At 37.7% G+C, this 18,675-nt stretch overlaps 1 protein-coding gene across 2 annotated transcripts in view; it reads right to left on the reverse strand.

The window, feature by feature from the left end:
• Positions 1–18,675, reverse strand: part of ADGRL2 (adhesion G protein-coupled receptor L2) — a 698,223-nt gene that overhangs the window by 405,987 nt on the left and 273,561 nt on the right. For both annotated transcript variants that reach the window (XM_031933790.1, XM_031933800.1), the window contains one exon: positions 13,056–13,160. The gene's annotated coding sequence lies outside the window, so the exon portion shown is untranslated. The remainder of the gene's footprint in view (positions 1–13,055; positions 13,161–18,675) is intronic.

The raw sequence follows: 18,675 nt of genomic DNA on the forward strand, positions 1-18,675 counted from the left end.
AGAATGACAACTTGACTTATCCAAAGCATTGGCATACATTTTCTTAGTTAATGTTTGATGAGGCTTTTCCACTTTGAATTCTTCAGTGAACTAAAAGAAGAGTTTCATTAACTATTTTTGAAAGATAATGAGGCCGTGATCCCTTTCCAGATGTTTCATTCGTCAAATAATTGTGATCTTTCTTCCAAATAGCCATGGTTGCTTGATTCCTATTTTCTTGTTTATTGAGCAGTGATTTATAAAGATGAAGAGAAGTGCCAGGCAGATGATGGGGATCGGATATATTTCATCTGTCTCCAACGTACAAAATCTTGTACTCTGCATTATTATAGATTCAAAAGTATATTTATAAATCTAAAAATTGGAAGCTTGCACTCTCCTGAGCCCGTGTATATAAACATATAATGAACAATATTCTTTATGTGTTTCTACATACATACACAGTTGTCTATCTATGTACAGAAATATACAGAAGCCTCTATTTTTGAACTCTCCGAAGCTTCTTGCTTATGGTCAGCCATGCCAACAAACTTCGCATAATTTAGGCATCATTTTACCCTACAAAAAATTGGAGCCTCTTTAGATTCATTACTAAAGGATAATCATCTTAGTTGTGAATAGAGATACTCTTTTTTAATGGTTTTTGCTTAAAAGCATAGGTACACTTTTAACTGTTTGTGTACAGAAGGAACTCAAGAATATGGCTTATGGCCGGGCGCGGTGGCTCAAGCCTGTAATCCCAGCACTTTGGGAGGCCAAGACGGGCGGATCACGAGGTCAGGAGATCGAGACCATCCTGGCTAACACGGTGAAACCCCGTCTCTACTAAAAATACAAAAAACTAGCCGGGCGAGGTGGCGGGCGCCTGTAGTCCCAGCTACTCGGGAGGCTGAGGCAGGAGAATGGCGTAAACCCGGGAGGCGGAGCTTGCAGTGAGCTGAGATCCGGCCACTGCACTCCAGCCTGGGTGACAGAGCGAGACTCCGTCTCAAAAAAAAAAAAAGAAAAAAAGAATATGGCTTATTTGCAGAATTTTCCTTGGGGTCTAGGAAAGAGACTTGAATTTTTGCTGAGAGTAGACTATTCTAATTATATTTTCAAATATTTCAAAGTATAGGAATAAGAGGTAATAGAGCCCAAAACCCAAATTAAGGTGCACTGAAAAAGCTACATTTAAATAAGATAGTAGATTAGTGAGTGATCACAAATAATGCAACATCAACAATAATCAAGCTAAGGCTCAGTGTACACTATGCACTAAATACTATTGTAAAAACTTCATGTATTAGTTCATTTTTGCTCACAGTGATCTCATGAGGTAGATACTAGTATTAACCCAGATTTACAGATTAGGAAACTGAGGAGGCACAGACATTTAAATATCTTACCCAAGTTTACAGCTCCAGTAAGGGATAGCGTGGGATGGAAACTGGAGCAACTGGTCTCTAGGGTGATTGTTATTACACTATTCAATAGTGAGCACCAGGTGATATGAGAACTTTGAGCTATTTGTGTTTTATCCTGCTACTGCACATGTTTTTTGTAATTGCTCCCCAAACTGTCATTCCACTCTATTCACTTTGACTATGTTGGTTCTAGTTTTGACAAATGGACAAATAAAAGTGGTAACACCTATCAAATACAAAACCAAAATGAACAGGAATTATTTTGCATCCTTTTTGGCATTATTAATATTCTTGTATTTTGAGCATCCTATTTCCATTCCTTAGAAATTAATGAAAATGTGTTCAGGTCATAAACAGAAATGTAATTGGGGTAAATGGGTTATCCCAAAGAAGGAATGGGAAAGTACCTATACCCAGCTACTTCCCTTCCCTGAGAAGGGAAATTGCTTTACTTGAGCCATTCCCCCACCCAGGCAGCCAACAGTCAATACTTTATTGATATAAGGAATATGAAAGCTCCTCCTTCCCTGCCTGCACCCCCTTCCCCACCCCTACACACATACTCTAAGGGCGAATTGACCTCTGGTGCTCCAGAGCTTCATGTAGGACCAAGCTCTCACAGTTTTCAGCTGAACATACTTCTTACTTAGCTTTCTTCCTTAACCCTGTCCTTCCTTCCCCTTCCCCCAAAGCACTCCCTCAATAAATCAGTTTTATAAAAATCATTTTCTTAGTTTCCACTTTTAGGGATCCCAAGTCAAGCTGAATAATACTGGAAGTGGTCCTAAGAAGCAGAGACTAAGCTGACATTCGGGAGGTAGATGGTAATAAGGCTCTTATCGCTGGTGGTAGGTGCATTATTAATCCCTGGCATCATATACCAGGGTGATTGTTAAGATCAGGGGTCAGCAAACTATGGCTCTGGGCCAGACCCAACACTTTTGTCATAGTCTGTTGGTTAAAAATAAGTCACAAATCCAGCCCATACTTAACGGAGTGGATTAAACAATGTCATGAACACTACAAGGCAAGGCTTACTGGGAGCCATCTTACAGTCTGCTTAATACACAGACTCAGTTCTATTATTTGTCATTTAAAGCAAAATGTGAGAGTCGGAAAACCTCATTAGCATCATTTAAAGAGACATCCTTCTCTTGTAGCTAGAAAGCAGACAGATTTGGAGATCAGGCTCATGGCTCATTTGTAAGTGGAATAACTTTAATGGAGGCTAAATTCTCAGCCTAGGCAAGTTTCCTGTGCAAAATTTAGGGCTCTGAAATAAAGGAGTAGTACTCTGAAGTTTGGGATAGGGATATCTGAGTAGATGAGCACCTTACAACTACATCGTCCCCTGAACATGTGTGGCTCACAGAAATGGCTAGTAAGCCCCCTTTTCTCTTGTTGGAAGTGAAAGCTTCCTTCATGAATACTATGCCAAGGTCTCAAATGAGGCAGATGCCTTATAAGACAATCCTCAGATCTGCCTGTGCTTTCCCTCATGGAGGTCACACTGATAATTTGGGCCACATTTCAGCATGACCTAGCTAGGGAATTGATGGCCTGCTAAGGAAGGAAATGAGTTACATACTCCACGTGATATCTAGGACTTGATTGCATGTATGCTCAAAGAGTATGCCTGGGAGGGATCCTGAGGGTCCTGGCAGAATATAAAGCTATGTAATGGACAGTTTTCTCATATGGGATTGTTCTGTTGAAACAGGATTTAATACCTAGCAAAGTCTTATATGATAGGTCTAATGTAAGACTGGGATAGCTCTTAGTAGCTTGGAAAAAGTGATAGGTCACATGAAATGAAGTAGAGATCCTGGCACTATGGTAATAGATTGTGGAGAAAGAAATAAACCAATTAAAAAAATGAGCATGCAAAAATGGGTTCATTATGGAAGACTGAAATATCCATATCTGACTATGTTCCCTAGGAGAGCTTGGAGGACATGTTGTTTATTAACATGATGAGGAATTTGCTGATCAGGCAGATTCCAACATTGTGGGGAAGCATAGTCCTTCTTAAACCAGGGATAGAAGGACATGTGATTAAAAGACTGGGGTCCATTGTAGCAAGGGGATGGTAGGATTCCAGATTAACAGGGGCCACAGGGAAGCACTTAATTGTCAGAAGCAAAGGGAGTGCAGTCACCACAATGGGAAACTGGGTTGAAATGGCTGCTGTCTGGGTGGAGATGGGAACTGTCCCAAGGTATCCATGGAAATGGTTACTATGTGAAATGGCAAGATAGATGAGTCATCAACAAGGGTATTGGTTCACACACATAATCAAAAGAGGTAGAAAATAATGAGCAAAAGGTTGACTCGGATATCTCAATGAAAAGTCATAATTTCTTGCCTTGTCTTCATACCTGAGTGAGTTCTCATAACCGGAAACTATTGACTGAAGGAGATGCTGGGTCTCCATGAGACAGGAACTACAACATTATAGTAAGTGAGTGACTCCTCAGTTCTTCCCCAAAAGGACCAAGAGGTATTTACTCAGAAAACTGTACACTGGAACAAAGGGAAGGCTCAGATCTTTTTAGGATTGGTAGATATAAGATATGAGTTGATGTTGACAGCACCACCATGGGCCGCTTGTTAGAGTATGGACATGTAAGTGTCAGGAAATCAAAGGAGTTCTGATCTAGACTTATTTCACAGTGGGTTTACAGGGTTTACACACTCATTTAATGATCATTTTTCTAGTCCTTGAATGTATAATTGGCATGAGCCAGTTAGAGGTTGATAGAATTCTCCCATTGTTTTCTTGACCAACTATTGTACTGTCAAAGTGGAAAGTCTTTGAAACTATCCTCTGTGGTCAAGTTAGTAAATCAAAACCAGTTATCACATCCTGAGAAAAATTGTACAGATTAGTGCAATAAATAAATACTACTCTCAAAATAGATAGTCTCAAAGATTTAAAGGATACATAGGTGAAGATCCTCTATCTGCATGTAGCTGAGCAATCGAGACCATATACAAATTACATCATGGAGTTCTGAGCTGAGTACTGCCAACTGAACCAAGTTGTAGTTTCTATCACAACTGTTATGCTGCATGTAATATATTTACTAGGGCAAGTTAACCAGATACAAGATATGTGGTTATTCTTCTGGCAAATGTGTTATTTTTAATACCCATTAGGGAGGGGGGGATCAGAAGCAGCTTGCATTCATATGGATTAATAACAAGAGTCATGATCTGTCCCAGTGTTATGTGAGTTCTCCAGCTTAGTCCAAATATAGTCTGTAAGGACTGGGACTGTACAGACATTCTACAGGGCATCATCTTTGTGGACCATATGGATAAAATCATGTTAATTGGACCAAGGAACTCACTTTATAGAAAAGGAGGTATGTCAATGGGCACATGCTCGTGGAGTTCACTGGTCCTGCCACACTCTGGCCCAGTTACAGCACCAGTTTAGAGATGGCATCCTATGAGGATAAGTTTTATCTTTGGGAGTATAGTGTGCACTTTAAAGCAACAGATACTATATGGTTCTCTGTCCTCAATGATTAGAATACATGAGTACAGGAATCAAAGAGTGAAAATAAGAACTCCACTCAACCATCACTCTCAGGGACCCATTCTTGCAACCTCAGGTTTTGTGAGTCTAGAGGTCCTAAGTCCCAGAGGAGGGAAACTTACACTTAGGGGATCTAGGAAAAGTCTCAGTAAACTTAAAGCTATGGCTATTAGCCAGATTACTTTGAGCTCCTTGTGCCAATAGACTGGCTGACACAAAAAGTTACTGTATTGGCAAAAATGACCCGATTATCATGAGGAGGCAGAAATGCTGCTACATATTAGATACAGGGAGCAATGTGTTTGTCACTCAAATGATCTGTTGGGCCGCATCTTCGTATTCTCATGCCTTGTGTAACTGTAATAGGTAAATACAGCAACTATAACCAGATTGGGGCCTGGTAATCAGGTGCTTAGACTCCTACCTAAGTTTTGAGAATTTGGCTTATGCCTTCAGGCAATCCATCTAGACCTGCAGAAGTACTCACCCATAAGGAGGAACATCTGGAAGAGTGATGAAGGGGTAGATGATGATTATATTATGGGCTTGGGACACACTGCAGCAGTGGAAGCTACAGTTTGTTTTACTCATCTTTATCTTATATAGGAGCCCAGGACATGTGAGTAACCAGAATCCTGAAGCTATTGTGCCGGAATGGAGTAAACTAAATGTCAGAAGCAAGTGGTTCTGAGCATTGCAAAGGGTGGCCTACAGTGGCTGCTGTTGGTATCCTTCTTGCTCCCCAGCGGCTGTAAGGGTTTTTGGCTGCTAACAGCTCATAGCTCTCTCCTTCCCAAAGATTAGCCCTCAGCTGAACCAAGCTAACTTACCTGAGAATTATCCTCCCTGGGGATAAGAGGAGCTAACTCTGTAGTACAATGTATGCTTCAGAGCTCCCCAAAGGAGCAGGCTCAGCTAAGGCCAGTTTTCATCCTTCTTAGCTACCTTCGTCCCTGCTTCTGCCTATTCTGCTCTTCTTGCTTCCCTCCTCCCAAGAACACTCCCTTTGTAAATCGTTTTCAGAACAACTTTAATCTCTGGCCCTGCTTCTAGGGATTCTGACTTAAGCACCAATCTTCTACTATTAACTCTACTGGAAACGTATTTTTTCTACCCATATCACTCTGACCCAAACCTGATAGTAAGCACATGAAAGGTTGTGTACATTGAGGTTGCCAGTTTTGTTTTGTTTTTAATTTTACCTCCTGAGCCTGAAATCTCTCCTTAATTTATGATCATAGCAAAGGCTCTCATTTTCAATTCCCAACCTCTCTATAACTCATAAAAACTATTCTATTTTTGTCATTCTCCAAGCCTTCCTCTATACTGATGCTAGCTATTTTTTAAAACACGATTCTTATCATGTTACTCCCCTGATTAAACATTTTGGTGACTTTCCACTGCTTCCTGGATGAGGTCCCCACTCTTTAGCATAACATACAGGGCTTTGTTTATTGGGCTGCAATTTGGAGCCGAATTATGATAGACTGTTCCTCCTACCACACAGCCTGTATACCATATGCTATAGTCATAGTCAACAACTTCTTCTTCCTTGAATAAGACATGCTTTGGTTTGAATCTATGTTATTTCTTCTGCTTGGAATGACCACTTCTTCCTTTTCTGCTTGATGAATACCTACTTATACTTTAAGATGCACCTTAATTTATTAACTTTTTTGTGAAATTATTATTCACCAATCCAGTACCTCTTTCCAAACCCAAAGAAGTATTAATAACTCCCTTCTTTGTCTTCTTATAACACTAAGCACACACCTGTATTACGACGCTTGTCATATTCTTTATTATTGTTTATTAACGTGTTTTTCACCTCCACACAACTTTGAATGTTCCAAGAATCATGTCTTTGTACATCTAATATCTCTCACATGGCTTAGCATTGTTCTCAAATAATGTGTATTAACTGAAGGAAGAACTTGTCTTTTTCTTAGATAGCTTCACAGCCTGACAAGTTGATTGGTTCTGTCCTCGCTCCTGTCTTCAGTCATTTCCCTCTTGTTGGCGATTTTGAAACTGAAGAGTCTCTGGACAGCTGTCTGTTCACCTAAGTCTAATGACTCTCCACGGCGTCAGTCCATCATTGCTTGAATTATATAACTTTCCCTCTATGCACTCAAATACATTCATGCTCCCTGTGATTTGTAACAAAGGAGGGTTAAGAAATAAACTTTTAGCTTCGTGACATAAATGCAAGCTAACATTTTCTCTCTCCTTGAAGGTGGTAGGAAGTAAGGAGAAAGTGAGAGAAAATTGCTTGACAAGTAAATAAATCCCCACCTCCTTCATAACTTCCTCTCTGTGCTGTACTCACTCTGAATGCGAATTTAATTGGTCAGTTTTTCTGCTTCAGCTAGACTTACATATAACCATAAAATGATGCTTTTTACATTTTTAGCTTTTTCTGAATAAAATTATTTCTTTACATTTTTGAGGGGCCGGATTGTGAATCTCACCTAAGGGAGTTCAAATAAACACATTTTTTTTTAACTCCAGTGTATTATTAGAAGTTGTATTAGTGATCCTTGATTAAACTAGAAGGTAAAAATGATAATAAAAAGGCCCTGCATTATAGCAAACCCAATGGTTAATGTGGCATAAAACATGGTTATGAGACTCTGGCCTGATAATATTCATTTTTTTTTCCTCCAGCCACATTCTCAGCCTCAGCTCCTTCATCTCCCTCTGACTTCAAAGGAATCTCTGCATAAAGAGGGAGGGTACACAATAGAAGAATTGGCCCAATTATCCCCTTCTGTTTGGAAATGGGTGAAGATTACGGGTATGTTTTACTTCTTCCTGTGCTTTGGACTATATAATGTCAATTACCTCAAGCAAAACCTCCTACCCTGGCTAATACATAGGTTTGGATTATACCAAAAATTGCATAAAATTGGAAACAAGACATTAACAATAATCCATAATGGTGTAACGTAATAGAACACATGTTTATATTCATTGACTTTAGCTAGTACCAAAAAAAAAAAAAGGTAAATTAGTTTAGAGATTTAAATTTTATATTTACTATATCCTGACCTTTTTGCTCTTCCTCCACCACCTTGTATTATGAATGAGGTAATTAAAAAGGGTCTATTTATTTTTTGTTCTGCTATAGCAGAACAAAAACATTTTTGCCCCCTTAAATGTGTTTTTGTGTATGTGAATGTGTGTGTGTGTGTTGTGTGCATTGATCATTTTAACCAAAGTGTGAAAATGAAGTTGTAATGCTAAAGGCCAAAGAATGAATTAACCTGACCTGTTAATTAAAAGACCGTGCTTGAAGTATTAACCAGGAACCACGGTTGGACTTTTCATTCTCAACCCAAAATGAGAAGGCAAGCACAGTAATCCCACATCACCTCTGGAAATGATGTCAGGAAATGTTTTCGCAGAGTCAGCTACTGGTCAAGACTTACATCAAGTTAAACAAAATAATGAAGGATCAGGGATTCTAAAAGGGCCAAAAGTTCTAACGGGAGACCTTTAGCCCCTTTGCCTGCAATGCATAATAATACTTCCTGTTTGTTTGATATGTCCTTACCATACTCTGAAAGAACAAACTCTTATAACTTCCATATTAGGGACGAAGTCTTCTGTCCCCACCCTTCCTGTTTACGATTATTTTCCACAGAAGTGAATCAGTGCAGTTTGAACTACAGAATGAATATGACAACAAGAACAAAAACCCCAAAGAGACCAATCTACCTGAAGCCATGTCTTATTAAACTTCCAGAATATTTGGGAGTGTCCATACTACAGAATAATTACATATAACTATATATAAATTTAACTAAGGTTGGCTTGAAGTTTAAAATGTCTTTGATAAAAACTCCACTTTCCTTATGTGAGTCTAGATAGATCATACAGTTTAAGATTCACCAACAAAAGCTTGTAGCAATAACAATAGTGGGAGGCTTGACTTCTAAAAACAGCTCTTTCCTGTTAGGTATTTCTGCCCACAAATACAGTTGATTGCAGGTAAGTAACATGTGAGTATTTTTATCATTACTAAAAGAGTTTGGACATATATAATATAAAGGAATTTTAAAATTAATTGATTGTTGTTTAAGCCTCCAGCTTTAGTGGCTTGTTATTATTTTTCAGTCAGCACTTAGGCTTTACTTCCTAATGCCCCAAGAAAACAGAGCAAGACACTTGAACACAAACTTTCCACCAGGTAACTCTAGAGTTTATAAGCAGCAATGAATGACATTTCCTCAGGAAAATCTTAGAAATTATCACTGTTGCTCTTTTTATTAGTCCATGTTTAACCTGAAGCTAGAAACTACGTCCCATTTATTTCCGTCTCCAGAATTTGTATTACCAACTGTACTATGTTGAAGTTTATATGACAGGCCATTTCAACACTTTTGTTTAGTTAAAGAGGAGTGCATCACTTTTAAAGAAAAGCACGATTGCCAAAAAATATAAACAGCCCTAACTTTGATTAATATAAATATTTTAAAACCAGAACGTTCTGTTACATCTTACAAAAACAATTCGAATATAGCTGATGGGAAAGAAAAAGTGCTTTCATACATTAGACAGATCCAACAAAATACAGCTGCAGACCAAATTTTAAGTAAATATGAATTGTTTGTCGTTTCAAAGGGCTATGGTATTTACTTAAATGGAGTTATTTTAGAGTACTTTATGTTTCATTAGTAAAAACGAAAGTTTTCAAGATAGTTTTATTTTTGAAGTATCCCATTTAAGTTCTAAGTCCTCTAATTTAAAAATGCCATTAAAATTACTCCCCCTGCCCAGTGAGGGTTATTTGCTAATAAGCCACTGGACAAGAGATGTGTGAAGTGAATAGATGAAGAAAAACGTTGACAGCAAAGGGGAGGTCTAGGGGGTGAAGTTAGTTTATTAGGCCCTGTTTGTCACGAATGGCCCTGCTGCACATATAAAAGCAAATCCCTCTACCTTAGAAGATTAATTCTGAAGGAGGCACTCTTAGGTCAAAGTATACATAAGCGTGTGCCTAATCTCAGAGAAATCAGGCTATTTTCTCACAGCAATTAAGCAGAGGTCTGGGGTTTCACCCACAGTGTATTTAAACACAGGATACAATTAAACCCCAACGTATTAATATCTTTGCTCTGCAAAATTACCCAGGAAATAGATTTCGCCCTCTTTCAAATGAAAAGCAAGTCAAGTTAAGAGAATAACTTGATTCTTAGCTAAGTTGCTTGAAATAAGAGTATCGTAATTTCTTCTAATTGCAGATGTTTTATAGACAGAGGTAGTTCTTACTTTACAATAGGGTAAGAGTTATAAGCTTTCTAGTTCCTTTAATCTAAATAGCAAACCTTAGAAGTGTGCTTGTAAACGTATTGTTTTTAAACTGTGATTAAAATTCTGACACAACATAGGTGAAAAATCAATTCATTATAAAAATCTGAGAACTCACTATTTACCGTCAGCAAAATACCTTCAATGAGGAGAAGCTTTGCAACCAATGCGAAGAGTAAAAAAAGTAAACATAAATCTTAAGCAGTTGAGTGCTCGGAAGGGATTGCTATCTACAGCGGTTTTTCTGGAAGTTATTTTGTTCATATACTCATTTCAAAAAGCGAATCTTCTAGGGAAAATTATAGCCAGTTTAAAATACCGCTTCACAAAGAAAAATAAAAACAACAAACAACTTTTATTTGTTGTACATCAGTTCCCTAAAGGCAAAATTTTTTTAATAGTATAAAAGTTATATTAAATACACACCTTTATTCAGATCTTGAAAAAAATAACCTTTCAGGTACTAAAAGATTTTTAGTACAAATATTGTTACTTCTACATATCAAGTTAGTATTCCAATTTATTGCCAAACCAAATTCTCTTTGGCTTTTTTAGAGAATAGTAGGGGATGGAAGTTGGTCTTGGAATAGGAAGGGATACAAATTTATAGTTTATCCTTTACATGGCTGAATCAATAGTTTTTTCTTTTATATAGGAGTTTCTAGCAAGATAGTTGTTGGTGTACGGTACAGCAGAATACCGAGTGAGAAATCCTTTAACCCATGACACATGAGAATGTTCTTATACATTAATAAAGCTGAAAGAATGAAGCAATATAGGATGAATCAGATGTGGGAGAGAGTGCGTTGTGTGTTGTGTGTTGGGGAGGCTGTGTGGTTGCCAAGGTATTTTCCCGTCTAACACTCCATTGTTGCTTTTAAGAGGAGCTGAGTACTTAAGGTAAAGTGCACAAGGCAATGTGTCTTTGAAAGCACACTATAAATAGTTTAGGCAGTTTTTGGATGTGTGGTGGGATATGTGAGGAGGCATGCAATCTGAATTTTACGAAGCATTGTTTTAATAGGACCAATGACTTTAACAGTACTTCTTGCCGACATCACTGGCAAATTGGTCTATTCTGTAACCTTTACAATTGCAGCATATCCCAAAATGAGTTACTTATTAAACAAATGTTTTTTTTTTTTTTTTTTAGGGCAACTGACCTTTAAATGATTATTTCTCAGCACTTGCAACAAAGAATCTCACCTCTCACCTTTATACTTCTGATGCTACGGTGAGTGAATCCATAACCTTTTCACAACATGTAAGGAATGTGCCACACAATATGGAATTGCAATCACTAATGAACACTTTTTCTTTTAAGGGGGAGTCTTATTACTTATTATTAAATTATTGCAATACATAGAAGCCATGCAAAAGTATAAAAATAGTTATTTTGATCAACCTGCAACCATTTTAGAAAATATTAACTCCAAAAACACCAAAGAATAATTTATTGCTAATGACAAGTTTCTACTGACATTTTCTACCCTTAACTTATTGTTAATTAAAAAAATATTTTTTTTTTTTTTTTTTTTTGAGACAGAGTCTGACTCTGTCTCCCAGCCTGGAGTGTAGTGGCATGGTTCGGCTCACTGCAACCTTTGCCTCCCAGGTTCAAAGGATTCTCCTGTCTCAGCCTCCCCACTAGCTGGGATTACAGGTATGAGCCACCACACCTGGCTAATTTTGTTTTTTTAGTAGAGACAGGGTTTCTCTATGTTGGCCAGACTGGTCTCAAACCCCTGACCTCAGGTGATCTGCCTGCCTTGGCCTCCCAAAGTGCTAGGATTATAGGTGTGAGCCACCACGCCTGTCCTGTTTCCCCTTAACTTCTGAGGCAGAGGTGTGTGTGTGTGGGGGGGGGGGCGGTGTGTGGGTGTGGGTGTGGTTGTGGGTGTGGTGGGGGGGGTTAAATACTGTATTTGATTGGAAAAGCTTTGTCTTGTAAGTTCAGGCATTTATGCAATATTTGTAGGCAATTTGATTTAAACCCACATGCAGCTATAGCACAGTACCCCTTTCCACTAACTAGAAAGAAACGCTTTGAAACTCCAGAAGTATTCATGAAATATATATCATGTAATGTTAGAGATTTTAAGATTGTGCTTTCCTCAGAAACACACACATTTGTAAAGATGAAATGAGTATAATCAAGTCATGGTTATCCTTAATTAAGTGGAGATGGTAATTATAAACTGTATTCTTTAGGAATCAAGTCAAATCTAACACATATTTAGAAAAGCTAATGCTTTCTGGGATCTTTTAACATTGGTAAAGATATCCACACTACTTTAAGTCCCAATGGCCTTTTCTTGAGTAGATAGCACTAAAGTTTGCACTTTAGTGGAGCTGCTGAATCTGATAAAGATTTCATTAGCTTAAATATTTTCCCGCTTAAAGAAACTGGTATTCCAATCTTGAAAAATTCCAAGGAAAAGTTTTTGATTTGAAGGATTAAAACACTATAACAAGCTAGCAGTTTTTACTTTACATACATTTTACTGTAACATTAATCTACAAATACCTGCTTATGTTCAAGAATAAACTTTTTTTCTTGCAAAGCTGACCTTATTTGTAAAATGCTGTTTTAGAAAGGTGTTGGAGTGACTCATAAAATATTTAAATATCAACCCTCTACTGTTAGAATAAAAAGACATTTTTCACTTGTGTGTTCTCTCTTTTTCCCACATCTTTTACAAAAGGAGCATATTGGAATGAATTACAGAGAAATCTGAGAAAATTTTTCTTAAATGATGAAAAATAATTGTTTGGAAGAAATGTTCACTCACAGTTTTCTTTTCGGCTCTGATTTCGTAATGTTTTGTAAAGCCTAAGAACAGCCACAGGCCTTCATCAGAGAAATCAAAATTAATATCCTTTGGAAACATTGGGCTCTGAAAGAAAAGGAAAATAATAACAGAGATATAACATACTTGGCTCCCTTAGTTTAATTTCGAAAAAGGCAAATCAATTATTATATTGGCATGTAATCACAAAGAAAAACGCACAGACTTAAGAGCAAAACGACTCATTGTCGAGACTTCCAGGGTCTTATTCATTCATTGTGGTGGCTGCTGACAAACAACAGAGGGAAATCAACAATGCTGGATAACATAATCATCAAGAGCTTCTATGTCTGTAAGCCATTTAAATTCCTGACATTGAATATTTACAGTGAGTGATACTCCTTTAACATAGACCATATTTCAGTCAGCTCTCAGCACTTCTGACCTTCTTTCATACCCACATTCCCCTTGGCTTCATCAAGGCCCCCTCTAGCCTCACGCCTGTTCAAAAGCTGGGCACCCAGTGTCACTGGCAGTTTCTCAACTGCCCACCCATTTTTCAATATCCCTGTTTTCTCTTCACACCAGTTCATCATTAGCATACTATCTGCCCTTTCACAGGCAGCCCCCAAGACACAGTTGTATTCATTTTGTACTTATCAATACAATGTAAATCAGCATGGGCTTACCTCCTTGGGGTTAGTGAACCTACCTTGTCTGTGAGCACAGACAGCACTTTGGTCACAGATGTGACTGGTTAACTGTACAAGCAAGGAGGATAAATCCACATCACAATACTTCATTCACCAAGGAAATCTGCAGTGGATTACGGCTTCTCTATGGTTAAGTCTGGTCTTAATTTACTGCTTTTATTCAGTTTTCAACCACAAACGAGCCCCTTATGAGGCATTCACTATGTAGAATTGACAACTCTTTTTATCTACTTGAAAAATATTTTTGGATAATAATTTATGGTTACAAAATATTTTAAGCAGTTTGAATAGTTATATTATATTCTTTCTGTGCTTAACGATGCAGTATCCCCTGTAAAAATGGAATGCCAGGCAATCTGGTAATTTTACATACAGTATTTATAACAACAGAGCAATTTGGCCATCTAGAAACACAGATTAAAAAAAAAAAAGCTGTGAATATTTCATAGGAAGTCTTTTAAAGACTTTTTTTAAAGCTCTTAAATTGCATCTCAGGAGAAAATCAGAGTTCAGAACAGTATCTAAAGGCCCTATATATGGGAAAAAAATAATTTTGGCAAGCACTGTATTTTATTTATGGGTTATTATGCTTAAAATACCATATTTTGAACACGCTTCAGAAGGAAAAAAAGCTGCAGATCTCTCTGAAGACACAAGGGAGAATTCATATGCTGTTTATATTTTATACATGAAACCAAAATGTGTGGGTAGGTTTACACTTTTTCACCATCAAATATATTCTCTTAATTTATATTCTGGATTAATGCTGTCTTTTAAAAATCCATTTGAAGATGCTCATTATTATTGGGCATAGAGTAGTTTTCAAGGTCTGATTGCCAGTAACTGGAACTACTTTAGAAATCCCTGATAGGCTGAAAACACATAATAAACCTGTAATAAGTAGCAAGTGCCAGGATCAGTTTGTCATTTTAGATGCACGTCGCCTAGTATTGCTAAGCAGTGATCTTGTAACTGGAAATGGAACCCATGTAAATAAGATGGAATGTATTATATAAATGGAGACAATGTAAGCAGCGTGGTTGATGTTCTTTGAGATGACAGAGTTCCTTTTGCATTGCTTTAGATTGAACCATGGGTACACAAAACTTTAGAACTTTCCCCTTAGCGGAATTTGAGCACTTTCAGACTCATTGATAGTAAGAGATTCTTCCCATTGCAGAATGAACTCCCCAAAGGTAAACAAAGGAAACATTCAACTGAGGTACTAGCTGTGTTTTCCTCATTAGCGGCTACACTGTTCTGGGCAGGGAATGAGTGTTTGGGGAAAGCATCCTTGGCATTAACAAGAAGGAAAGGACATTGCTTTTTACAAGGAGGAACACTTTATATGATTTTCTAAAACATCTCTCTTCAAGTGCCATATGTAAATCATATCTTTTTTTAAAAAACACAAATTATGCTTGTGCTTCGGGGGGAACTACATAAACGTGCAATAGAAAAATAATGAACTGTATCACTTTGGTTAGTTAACCAATTATTGCCTCTTTATAGACTCAGATGCTGTTTGAGTTGCATCATAAAAACAGGTGGGGTTTGTTGTTTGTTGTTTTCACCGGTTTGAAATTTTGCTCAAAAACATTTTTTAAAATGCTGTCATTCTCATTGTTTTAGAACTTGGAGCATTCTGCTTTTTAATCTGGTAGCTAGGTTTCATTACCTTAATAGATGTTCTAATGAAGGTGTAAAAGAAAAGGTTAGAAAGGAGACAGATTAGGCAGTGGAAGCATCAGATTCAAATGCCACTTAATATAATTCCTAAATCATTTATATTAAAATTGTTTCATTAACAATATTACAACCACCCTCTGTTCAAACACATTAAAATATAGATAAGAACAACTTTACTAGTGGATTATAGAAGCTAGGAATTAGGACGACAGTGATGAGCTAGACTTCTCTGTCCTGGCAAAAATAGTTTCCAATTACTAGCCATGGATCAGTCAACAACAGATTCCCTAGTAATATTTGGTACATTCTCTGTGATCTTCCTATACCTGTGTACCTGGATACCAGTCTCATTTTTCCTTCCTCTTCCTGACAAGCATTACATGTGAGGTAAGAGTGGGAGGGTCATTTAACAATGAATTTCCCCATTGTATAACCATTACAAAGCTATCAGAGCTAACTAACTTATTGTTTTCTAAGTCACTGTGCAATTTCAAGGTTTTAATGGTGCTTAAAATATAATACCCTGTGTCATTTATTTCTTGAAGTGAAAGCTAGTGCCAGCCTTTGGAATTCATGTAAAACAAATGGTTCAATATGGTTTGAAGAGAGAATGAAAACTTGATAAGCAACTAATCTACTTTAAATGCTTTCCTAATGGTTTGCACCTTTTCTTATTGATTTTTTAAAAATTCAGATTTATTCAGAAGAAAATCAAATTAAACATACATCCAAATTTTTGTATAGCACATTTGTTAGAGTGAAACCCACATACACAGTGAGGCAGGGAAGATTGAATAATTAAATAATTTGAAAATAAAGGTGTGCCTGGTTAAACAGTATCAACTTGAATTTTTTGCCTAGTGCTCTGAAACTATGGGAAATATCTGAAATGGGAAACTGGGTACATGAGCATAGAGAAGGGGCTAATTTCCCAACAATAATCCTGTGAGTGACACTTGGTTTGGGAAAGGAAATTGTCCTGTCTGACTGCTGATTTGCAGAGGCGGAGGTTTAAGAGTTAGGACAAGCCAGAGGCATCACTGTGACTCCAAGGCACAGCTATAAAACAGAGCTGAGTCTGGTTGGTATGTCTGCCTGTCAGTGTATCACCAAGGAGCCTAGTGAGACATTAGAGGAAACTCACCAGCAATGTCATATTGTCTGAGAGACAATGCACACACAGAGAAGACTTTTGTGGGGAAACCATGTGAAACATACAGAATTAAGATGTAAGGTAGAAGGACTCAAGGAGTCCAAGAGTAGAGGGGGCAGGGACTGCATCTCAATAGTGAGTGCGGCCAAGAGAACCAGAGCCCAGCCCAAATTCATGCAGGGTATCAAGAGTCAAGTGCTACCAATGAAAAGATCATGACTTTTCCAACTCAGCAGAGATAGTGCCTCTCCCCCAGTCAGCAGTGTGGTACAGGGCACAAATGACAAGTCCAAAGAGAGGAAAATCAATGAAAGGTTGAAGAGTTACCAGAGTAGAATTAACAGGGACAGTAATAGAGTCAGAAAGCTTGCTCTTGAGTAAACGTGGAAGGATTCTCAGGAGCATCTGCAAGCAAGGCTACTTCAAGAGATATTGCTTGTAGAAAAATGATAACCATGCCTGAAAGGACAAACATGGGATCCAACAACATGATGTCTACATCCAAGACTACGACTGAGACTGAGATCATGTCTTTCTACTTCTTAGTGAGAAAGTACTGGAAGTTAAAGAAAACCTTGGCCGGGCGCGGTGGCTCACGCCTGTAATCCCAGCACTTTGGGAGGCCGAGATGGGCGGACCACGAGGTCAGGAGATCGAGACCATCCTGGCTAACCCGGTGAAACCCCGTCTCTACTAAAAAATAAAATTAGCCGGGCGAGGTGGCGGGCGCCTGTAGTCCCAGCTACTCGGGAGGCTGAGCCAGGAGAATGGCGTAAACCCGGGAGGCGGAGCTTGCAGTGAGCTGAGATCCGGCCACTGCACTCCAGCCTGGGCGACAGAGCAAGACTCCCTCTCAAAAAAAAAAAAAAAAAGAAAACCTTATAAACTTTATTTAAAAAAAGCATAAAACGTATTCAACAAGTATGATAATTGCATATATACATACATATATATGCGCAAATGCCTAAATTAATTGCTTGGTAAGCATATTGCTTTACCGACATTTTTTAGTTAAGAACACTGGTTGCCAGTGTTGCAAGCTGCAGAGCACTTACTCTGGTGCCATGCAGAGACACCTGAAATGTGGGTGCGCCGAACTAAACATTCCACCACATTTTTGGCACCTAGCAAAGACTGGCCTTGACTGAATCTGCTGCACACCCGGTAACCCAGATAAATACTACATGCCTGTCTTCTGAATGGGGGTAGCCTCTGATTTGAGGATTGCCAAGTAACCCAATTTTAGAATAGCACAAGTTTTAATTATATGTTTCATTTAACTGGCACCTGTCCTTGGAGGCTGTTATTAAAATCTAAAAAGCTATGATGTGGGAACTATTATTATTTATGATTTAGAGGGAAGCAAAAATAAATAAAGAGAGAAAGAAAAAAGAAAGCAGAAAAGCTGAGAGGTTTAGAGGAGTGGTAGAAGTGGAAGACTAAAAACTCCACTGGTGAAAAAGAGCAACATTTTAATTACCTACAAAAGCAATAGAAAACAAAAATCCAGATCATTGAATTTTTGGTGTTTGAGGTATAAGTTTACTAAATACCTACCTCATCCACCACTTCATGTTGTGTGTAGGGTACACCCGTCTTTTCCTGGGTAAAATGAAAGCAAAAACCTCTTAAATAAAATGCTTAATCCTGAGAAAGAGATTTTATAAAATAAGTTCCATCAGTTTTTAAATCCCATACTATTTCATCTGTTGAAGAAGAAAATTCTGAAGAGGGAAGAGGTTGAGATATAGATGAAACAAAATGGATAATGTGTTGTTAATCAATGATATTAAGTAGTGGGTACATGGGGTTTCGTTTTACTATTCTGTTTACTTTAGTATAAATTTGGAATTTTCCTACTAAAAAGTTAAAAGAAATTCAATTTAGAGAAGCATTCAGATACTAGTGCATATTTATTTGGGTTAATTAATTCATTTTATACTGCCAAATTTGGCCATAAACACAAGAACAGAACATGTTATATTAATTATATTATATTACTATGTTTACGTTAATGATCTCACTGTAACTATACCAACTTCTCCCAAAACCGGGAAACAAAAAAATC

This window comes from Piliocolobus tephrosceles, chromosome 1, assembly GCF_002776525.5.
Source record: "Piliocolobus tephrosceles isolate RC106 chromosome 1, ASM277652v3, whole genome shotgun sequence".
In the NCBI taxonomy this organism is placed as follows: Eukaryota; Metazoa; Chordata; class Mammalia; order Primates; family Cercopithecidae; genus Piliocolobus; species Piliocolobus tephrosceles.